Source organism: Carex rostrata, chromosome 4 (assembly GCF_964058835.1).
Source record: "Carex rostrata chromosome 4, lpCarRost1.2, whole genome shotgun sequence".
In the NCBI taxonomy this organism is placed as follows: Eukaryota; Viridiplantae; Streptophyta; class Magnoliopsida; order Poales; family Cyperaceae; genus Carex; species Carex rostrata.
In genome coordinates this window covers 14,432,427-14,443,038 of record NC_135921.1, presented here as the reverse complement: position 1 = coordinate 14,443,038, position 10,612 = coordinate 14,432,427, and positions in this window count along the sequence as shown.

Below are 10,612 nucleotides of genomic sequence, written 5' to 3'. Positions count from 1 at the left end.
CCCTATTATCTGAGAGGTTGGTATGACCCATGTTCATTAATATCCTAATAATCCAGCTCGTTGTCGCTTGCTAGCTCGTTTGAGATCGTGTCATCTTCCAAAATGCATGCTTGGTGCCTTCGACAGGGTACTTCATAGATTTTTTCATGTCAAACAACCTTCTTGTTATCGATATTCAAAGACATCTTCCCGTTCTTGACATTTATGATTGCTCCACAGGTGTCTAAAAATGGTCATCCGAGAATAATTGGAATTATATCATCTTCTTCCATATCTATACCCTAATAAAACACTCTTGCTGAAAGTGTTTTGAGCACTCTTGTAATGTCTCTAGATGGCAAGATAATAGGGCATTTACAACCCCAATACAACACTCCTATTGGAGGTGTTTGGAGCACTCTTGTAATGTCTATATATGGAAAGATAATAGGGCATTTAAAATCCATATACAACACTCCAATTAATGGTGTTTGGAGCACTCTAGTTGTGTCTCTATATGGCAAGATAATAGGGCATTTACAACCCTAATACAACACTCCTATTGAAGGTGTTTGGAGCACTCTAGTTGTGTCTCCAGACGGCAAGATAATAAGGCAATTACAACCGTAATACAACACTCCAATTGAAGGCGTTTGGAGCACTCTTTTATTATCTCTATATGGGGAATATAATAGGACATTTAAAACCCTAATACAACACTCCAATTGATGGTGCTTGGAGCACTCTAGTAGTGTCTCTAAATGGCAAAATAATACGGCATTCACAACACTAATACAATACTCCAACTGATAGTGTTTGGAGCACTGTAGTAGTTATTCTGGATTGGAGGATAATAGGGCACGGCAACCCTAATACAAAACTCCAGTTGAAGGTGTTTGGAGCACTCAAGTAGTGTCTTCATATTACATGATAATAGGGCATTTGCAACCCTAATTCAACACTCAAATTGATGGTATTTGGAGCACTCTAGTAGTGTGTCTATATGGCAAGATAAGATAATAGGGCATATACAACCCTAATACAATACTCCAATTGAAGGTGTTTGGTACACTCTAGTAGTGTCTCTATGGCAAGATAATAGGGCATTTACAACCCTAATACCACACTCCAATTGAAGGTGTTTGGAACACACTTGTAGTACCTCTATATTGGAAGATAATATTGCATTTACAACCTTAATACAACACTCTAGTTGAAGGTGTTTGAAGCAATCTTGCAATGTCTCCAGATGGCAAAATAATAGGGCATTTACAGCCTTAATACAACTCTAATTGAAGGTGTTTGGAGCACTATTATAGTGTCTCTATATTGCTGGATAATAGTGCATTTACAACCCTAATACAATTAATTGAACGTATTTTGAGAATTCTATTAGTGTCTCCAGATTGCAAGATAATACGGCATTTACAACCCTAATACAACACTCCAATTAATGGTGTTTTGAGTACTCTTGTTGTGTCTCTATATGGCAAGATAATAGGGTATTTACAACCCTAATAGAACACTCCGATTGAAGGTGTTTGGAGCACTCTAGTAGTTTCTCCAGATGGCAAGATAATAGGTCAATTACAACCTAATACAACACTCCAATTGAAGGCCTTTAGAGCACTCTATTAGTGTCTCTATATGGGAAGATAATAGGACATTTAAAACCCTAATACAACACTCCAATTGAGGGTGCTTGGAACACTCTAGTAGTGTCTCTAGATGGCAAAATAATAGAGCATTCACAAACCTAATGCAACACTCCAACTGATGGTGTTTGGAGCACTCTAGTAGTACAAGTTATTAACAACACTTCAATTGAAGATGTTTCGAGCACTCTAGTTGTAACTCTGGATTGCTGGATAATATGGTATTTACAACCCTAATACAATACTCCAGTTGAAAGTGTTTGGAGCACTCTTGTATATATGGGATGATAATAGCGCATTTACAACCCTAGTACAACACTCCAATTGAAGGTGTTTGGAGCACTCTTGTAGTGTCTCTATATGAGAAGATAATAGTGTTTTTACAACCCTAATAAAATACTCCAATTGTAGGTGTTTGAAGTATTCTTGTAGTGTCTCTATATGACATGAAAATAGTGCATTTACAACCCTAATACAACACTCTAATTGAAGGTGTTTGGAGCACTCTCGTAGTGTCCATATATGGCAAAATAATAGGGCATTTACAACCCTAATACAACACTCCAATTGAAGGTGTTTGAAGCACTTTTGTAGTGTCTATATATGGGATGATAATAGTGCATTTACAACCCTAACACAACATTCTAATTGATGGTGTTTGGAGCACTCTAGTAGTGTCTCCAGATGGCAAGATAATAGGGCATTTACAACCCTAATACAACACTCCAATTGATGGTGTTTGAAGCACTTTAGCAGTGTCTCTGGATGGCATGATAATAAGGCATTTACAACCCAAATACAACACTTTAATTGACAGTGTTTGTAGCACTCTTGTAGTGTCTTCAGATGACAAGATACTAGGGAATTTACAACCCTAATATAACACTCCAAATGATGGTGTTTAGAGCACTCGAGTAGTGTCTCTGGATGGCGCGATAATAGGGCATTTACAACCCTAATACAACACTCCAATTGAAGGTGTTTCGAGCACTCTTGTAGTTTCTCTATATAGGAAGATAATAGGGCATTTGCAACCCTTATACAATACTCCAAATGAAGGTGTTTGGATCACTCTAGTAGAGGCTCCAGATGGCAAGATAAAAGGGCATTTACAACCCTAATACAACACTCCAATTTTTGGTGTTTGGAGCACTCTAATAATGTCTCTATATGGCAAGATAATAGGGCCTATACAACCCTAATACAACACTCCTATTGAATTTGATTGGAGCATTGTTGTAGTGTCTCTAGATGGCAAGAAAGGAGGATATTTACAACCGTAATACAACACTCAAATTGAAGGTGATTGGAGCATTCTTGTAGTGTCTTTTTATGGGAAGATAATAAGACATTTGCAACCCTAATATAACACTCCAATTGGATGTGTTTGCAGCACTCTATTAGTGTCTCCAGATGTAATGATAATAGGGCATTTACAACCCTAATACAACACTTGAATTGATGGTGTTTGGAGCACTCTAGTAGTGTCTCCAGATTAAAAGATAATAGGACATTTACAACCCTAATACAACACTCTAATTGAAGTTGTTTGGAGCACTCCAGTAACGTCTCTATATGGGAATATAATAATTCATTTACAACCATAATACAACACTATAAATGAAGGTATTTTGAGCACTCTAGTAGTGTCTCTATATGTCAAGATAATAGGACATTTAAAACCCTAATACAACACTCCAAAAGGAGGTGTTTGAAACACTCTATTAGTGTCTCTAGATTGCAAGATAATTGGGCATTTACAACTCCTATACAACACTCCAATTGAAAGTGTTTGGAGCACTCTAATAGTGTCTCCATATGGCAAGATAATATGGCATTTACAACCCTAATACAACACTCCAATTGACGGTGTTTGGAAGACTCTAGTAGTGTCTCCAGATTGCAAGATAATAGGGCATTTACAACCCTACTACAACACTCCAATTGAAGGTGTTTGGAGCACGTTTGTAGTGTCTTTGTATGAAATATAATAGGGCATTTTCAATCCTAATACAACACTTGAATTGATGGTGTTTGGAGCACTCTAGTAATGTCTCTATATAGCAAAATAATATGCCCTTTACAATTCTAATACAACACTCTAATTGAAGGCGTTTGGAGCACTCTAGTAGTCTCTCCAAATGTCAAGATAATAGGGCATTTACAACCCTAATACAACGCTCCAATTATGGGTGTTTGGTGCACTCTAGTAGTGTCTCCAAATTGCAAAATAATATGGCATGTACAACCCTAATACAAGACTCCAATTGAAGTTGTTTGGAACACACCAATATCATCTCTATATAGGAAGATAATAGTGTATTTAGAACCTTAATACAACACTATAAATGAAGGTGTTTGGAGTACTCTAGTAGTGTCTTTATAGGGCAAGATAATTGGACATTTAAAACCTTAATACAACATTCCAATATAAGGTGTTTGAAGCACTCTAGTAGTGCCTTTAGATTGCAAGATAATAGGGCCTTTACTACCCTTATACAACACTCCAATTGAAAATATTTGGAGCACTCTAGTAGTGTCTCCAGATGGCAAGATAATATGGCATTTACAACCCTAATACAACACTCCAATTGAAGTTGTTTGGAGCACTCTAGTAGTATCTCCAGATTGCAAGATAATAGGGCATTTACAACCCTAATACAACAACACTCCTATTGAAGGTGTTTGGAGCACTCTTGTAATGTCTCTATTGAGGAAGATAATAGGGCATTTACAACCCTAATACAACACTCTAATTGAAGTTGTTTTGACCACTCTAGTAGTGTCTCCAGATGTCAAGATAATACGGCATTTACAACCCTAATACAACACTCCAATTGTCTGTGTTTGGAGCACTCTAGTAGTGTCTATATATGCTAAGATAATAGTGCATTTACAACCCTAATCAAACACTCTAATTGAAAGTGTTTGGAGTACTCTAGTAGTGTCTCTATATGGCAAGATAATAGAATGTTTAAAACCCTAATACAACACTCCAATAGAAGGTGTTTGAAGCACTCTAGTTGTGTCTCCATATTACATGATAATTGTTCAGGAACAACCCTAATACGACAGACCAATTGATAGTGTTTGAATCACGCTGGGAGTGTCTCCAGATTGGAAGATAATACAGTATTTACAACCCTAATACAACACTCCAATTGATAGTGTTTGGAGCACTCTAGTAGTGTCTCCAGATTGCAAGATAATAGGACATTTACAACCCTTATACAACACTCCAGTTGAAAGTGTTTGGAGCACTATAGTAGTGTCTCGAAATGGCAAGATAATAGGATATTTACAACCCTAATACAACGCTCCAATTGAAGGCATTTGGAGCACTCTAGTTGTGTCTCCAGATGGCAAGTTAATGTGGCATTTACAACCATAATACAACACTCTAATTGAAGGTGTTTGGAGCACTCTTGTAGTGTCTATATGGGATGATAATAGGTTATTTACAACCCTAATATTACACTCTAATTGAAGGCGTTTGGAGCACTCTAGTAGTGTCTCCAGATGTCAAGATAATAGGGCATTTACAACCCTAATACAACACTTGAATTGATGGCGTTTGGAGCACTCTAGTAGTGTCTCTATATTGCAAGATAATAGGGCATTTACAATTCTAATACAACACTCCAATTGAATGTGTTTGGACCACTCTAGTAGTGTCATATTGCAAGATAATAGTTCAGTTACAACCCTAATACGACACCCCAATTAAGGGTTATTGGAGCACTCTAGTAGTGTCTCCAAATTGCAAGGTAGTAGGGCATGTACAACCCTAGTACAACACTCCAATTGAAGTTGTTTGGAGCACTCCAGTAGTATCTCAATAAGGGAAGATAATAGTGTATTTACAGCCCTAATACAACTCTATAAATGAAGGTGTTTGGAGCATTCTGGTAGTATCTTTATATGGCAAGATAATCGGACATTAAAAACCCTAATACAACACTCTAATAGAAGGCGTTTGAAGCACTCTAGTAGTGTCTCTATAGGACAAGATAATAGGGTATTTATAACCCTAATACAACACTCCAATTGAAGGTGTTTGGAGTACTCTAGTAGTGTTTCTGATGGCAAGATAATAGGGCATTTACAACCCTAATACAACACTCCAATTGAAGGTGTTTGGAGCACTCTAGTAGTGTCTCGAGATGGCATGATAATAGTGCATTACAACCCTAATACAACACTCTAATTGATGGTGTTTGGAGCACTCTAGTAGTGTCTCTAGATGACAAGATAATAGGGCATTTACAACCCTAATACAAGACTTCAATTGTAGGTGTTTGGAGCACTCTAGTAGTGTCTCTATATGCTATGATGATAGTGCATTTACAACCCTAATACAATACTTTAATTGAAGATGTTTGGAGCACTCTAGTAGTGTCTCTATATGGCAAGATAATTGGACATTTAAAACTCTAATACAACACTCCAATAGAAGGTGTTTGAAGCACTCTAATAATGTCTCCAGATTACAAGATAGTAGTGCATTAACAACCCTAATACGACCCACCTATTGATGGTGTTTGGAGCACTCTGGTGGTGTCTCCAGATTGCAAGATAATAGGACATTTACAACCCTAATACAACACAAAAATTGATGGTGTTTGGAGCACTCTAGTAGTGTCTCTATATGGAAAGATAATAGGGCATTTACAACCCTAATACAACACTCTAATTGAAGGTATTTGGAGCTCTCTAGTAGTGTCTCCAGATGGCAAAATAATAGGGAATTTACAACCCTAATACAGCACTCCAATTGAAGGTGTTTGGAGCACTCTTGTAGTGTCTCTATATGGGAAGATAATATGGCATTTACAACCCTTATACAACACTCCAATTAAAGGTGTTTGGAGCACTCTAGTAGTGTCTCTATATGGCAAGATAATAGGGCATTTACAACCCTAATACAACACTCCAATTGATGGTGTTTGAAGCACTCTAGTAGTGTCTCTATATGGCAAGGTAATAGGGCATTTACAACTCTAATACAACACTCTAATTGAAAGTGTTTGGAGGACTCTTGTAGTGTCTCTATATGGGAAGATAATAGTGCATTTACAACTGTAATACAACACTCTAATTGAAGGTGTTTGATATCTCCATATTATATCTAAATTACAGCCCTGATTTACACTAAAACCTGTGTTTTAAAGCCTATAAAAGTGGACCTTGTACTCGTATTTCGATGAAATGTGGTACTGCTATGCTTTGGTTGGTATTTTGCAGGAAAAAGGGCAAAAAACTGGATCTGACTACTTTTCATACGGTCCGTATGACATTATCTACGGACCGTACAAGATCTGCCCAACCACACAGAAGGTTCCACAACAGAGGCACAAAGTCTCCAAGAAAAAGCATAGGCATACGGCCCGTACGGGGTCCCCTACGGGTCGTACGACGCTAATTTGGAAAATCCAGCTGGAATCTGAAATGAGCATAATTTAAGGAGGCCGAAAAGGAAGCCTCTTGGGGCGTGATCTGAGGTATTAAATGAGATATTCCACACCAAAAAAGGAGGGAGATCATTCTGCATCATGTGGGGATCAACCTAGGGTTTGGGAGCGAGGGCTTGGCTTGGAGAGCAAGTAGAGAGGAGGAAAACGAGAGTTTTGCGATGGATCTTCTTCCTTCCTCGAGTTTTGCCATGAGCTCCCTTATCATTATCTTTACTTGTTTTATTTGCTTTCTTTTCTTTTAGTTTCTAGGGCTAAGATGTAGTTTCTAGTTTGGTTTTGTTTGTATGCTACTTGGATTTTGTGTTGAATGCTTTATTTTTACCTTGTTGTGTAGTATTTTGATTGCTTTATTTGTGCTTGCTTGAATCGATTAGTCATCCCGTTAGATGAATGCGCACATTTAATCCAACCGAATAAAGTATATGAAGTAGGGTGAAATCAAGGAGTACCCGAAAGGTGAAACTTTCCTTGAGGCGAAAGTCCTTGGATACTTTTAGTAAACCAACAAGTAACTTGGATAAATTAGGCCAAAATGCGAAAGTTGAGGTTTAACGCATCTAAGAGGGAAGTATTTGAGTCCGGTAATCGGGTACTAGGCCAAAATGCTAAAGTTGAGGTTGGGTATCTAGATCTGGTCGATAGAAACCCTAGACATTAGCACCAACGCAGAAAACAGTAGCTGCAGCATTAACTCGGGGTCCCCTACGGGCCGTACGGGAATCCGTACGGGCCGTATGCCTCGAGGCTGGACAGAAATGAAATCTGAACCCTGGAAACGCCTTTTTATTCTTATTAAACAAAACCCCAAAAAGATTTATTGTTTTGAATATCATTATTTATCTTTTTAAAACACCAAAATTACATTTGTAACTTCTAGAGTTTATTTAATTTAAGTAAAGTCAAGTTAAGTTTCAACCGTCCCTGTGGATCGATACCTGATAATACTACGCGATTAGGATTGTACACTTGCAATCTGAGTCGAAAGTGTAATCAAGGTTAAAAGGTACAACTTGCTGTACTGAAACTTTGTGCATACTTTTGTGTGAACAGTGTTTGGAGCGCTCTAGTTGTGTCTCCAGATGGCAAGATAATAAGACATTTATAACCCTAATACAGCAGTCCAATTGAAGATGTTTGGAGCACTCTTGTTTTGTCTCTATATAGCAAGATAATAGGACATTTACAACCCTAATACAACACTCCAATTAAAGGTGTTTAGGGCACTCTTGTAGTGTTGATAGGGTGAAAATCTATGCTAATAATATTTATAACCCTAATGTTTACTCCACTATCCCACAAGTGTATGAATCTATCGTATAGTATAGATTGAGGTGTCGATCCGCAAGAATGGTGTATTAAGAGATCTATGATGTAAACTAAGGTCTAGGTTATTGGTTCATTTAGGTTGGTTGATGGATTGTTGGTTGCTTGGTTGTAATGTTGAATTACAACAGAGAAGTAGTAGTAGATTAAGTGTTTAGAGGATGGGCTTCTAGGAAATCAGACATTCTATTATTCAAACTCGTTTAATCTAGGTTCTGGTTGTCATAATAATTGCGCACGGTCTGTCACTAACCGAATGCTACTGCTAATACCTGTCAGTTATAAAGTTACTCAGTAGCATGCGGCTCTGTCACCATTCACACATGCATGGGTAAACCGTACAAAAGTTGGTTTCTACTCCGGTTGGAATCGCACACGGTTTGGCCTGAACCGCACATGCCTTGTACTTGTATCAATGCAATCTGAGAGTTGCTAATGCTATTCTAATGTTGACCGTCTCGTCGGTCTAACCAACACCCTAACTGAGTAAGCCCCTATCGGTGTACTTAGTTCAGTTGCATGAAGATTTGTGATAAGTCCTAATTACTAATATTTCACAATACCAATAATCAAGATTACTCCACTATTAATCATGGAACGCGACGTTTGTTTGCTAAACCATAACTAATAGGTTCTTTACTGTAGTTCGAATACAAGCAGGTACCTTGTCGGTATATTCTACTTGTATCTAAGATACTGATATTCTTATAGTTAGTTGTATTTCATCTTGTATTAGTTGTCTTTCGTGTTCTACTGGCTATCTTTCATGTTTCACTGGTTGTCTTTTGTTCACACAAAAGTATGCACAAAGTTTCAGTACAGCAAGCTGTACCTTTTAACCTTGATTACACTTTCGACTCAGATTGCAAGTGTACAATCCTAATCGCGTAGTATTATCAGGTATCGATCCACAGGGACGGTTGAAACTTAACTGGACTTTACTTAAATTAAATAAACTCTAGAAGTTGCAAATGTGATTTTGGTGTTTTAAAAAGATAAATAATGATATTCAAAACAATAAATATTTTTGAGGTTTTGTTTAATAAGAATAAAAAGGCGTTTCCAGGGTTCAGATTTCATTTCTGTCCAGTCCCGAGGCATACGGCCCGTACGGATTCCCGTACGGCCCGTAGGGGACCCCGAGTTGATGTTGCAGCTACTGTTTCCTGCGTTGATACTAATGTTTAGGGTTTCTATCGACCAGATCTAGATACCTAACCTCAACTTTCGCATTTTGGCCTAGTACCCGATTACCGGACTCAAATACTTCCCTCTTAGATGCGTTAAACCTCAACTTTCGCATTTTGGCCTAATTTATCCAAGTTACTTGTCGGTTTACTAAAAGTATCCAAGGACTTTCGCCTCAAGGAAAGTTTCACCTTTCGGGTACTCCTTGGTTTCACCCTACTTCATATACTTTATTCGGTTGGATTAAATGTCATAGACTTGGCTCCTAACACTTAGATGTGCGCATTCATCTAACGGGATGACTAATCGATTCAAGCAAGCACAAATAAAGCAATCAAAATACTACACAACAAGGTAAAAACAAAGCATTCAACACAAAATCCAAGTAGCATGCAAACAAAACCAAACTAGAAACTACATCTTAGCCCTAGAAACTAAAAGAAAAGAAAGCAAATAAAATGAGTAAAGATAATGATAAGGGAGCTCATGGCAAAACTCGAAGAAGGAAGAAGATCCGTCGCAAAACTCTTGTTTTCCTCCTCTCTACTTGCTCTCCAAGCCAAGCCCTCGCTCCCAAACCCTAGGTTGATCCCCCCATCATGAGGAATGATCTCCCTCTCTCTCATGCCCCCTGATCTCTCCAAGAAGGATTCTATTTATTCCATGACCTAATCCCCCTTTTTCTGGTGTGTAATATCTCCTTTAATGACCCAGATTGCGTCTGCAGAGGCTTCCTTTTCGGCCTCCTTAAATTAAGCTGATTTCATATTCCAGCTGGATTTTCCAATTTAGCGTCGTACGGGCCGTATGGGACCCCGTACGGGCCGTATGCCTGTGCTTTGTCTTGGAGACTTTGTGCTTCTGTTGTGGAACCTTCTGTGTGGTTGGGCAGATCTTGTACGGTCCGTAGGGAATGTCATACGGGCCGTATGAAAAATTGTCAGATCCAGTTTTTCGCCATTTTTCCTGCAAAATACCAAACAAAGCATTGCA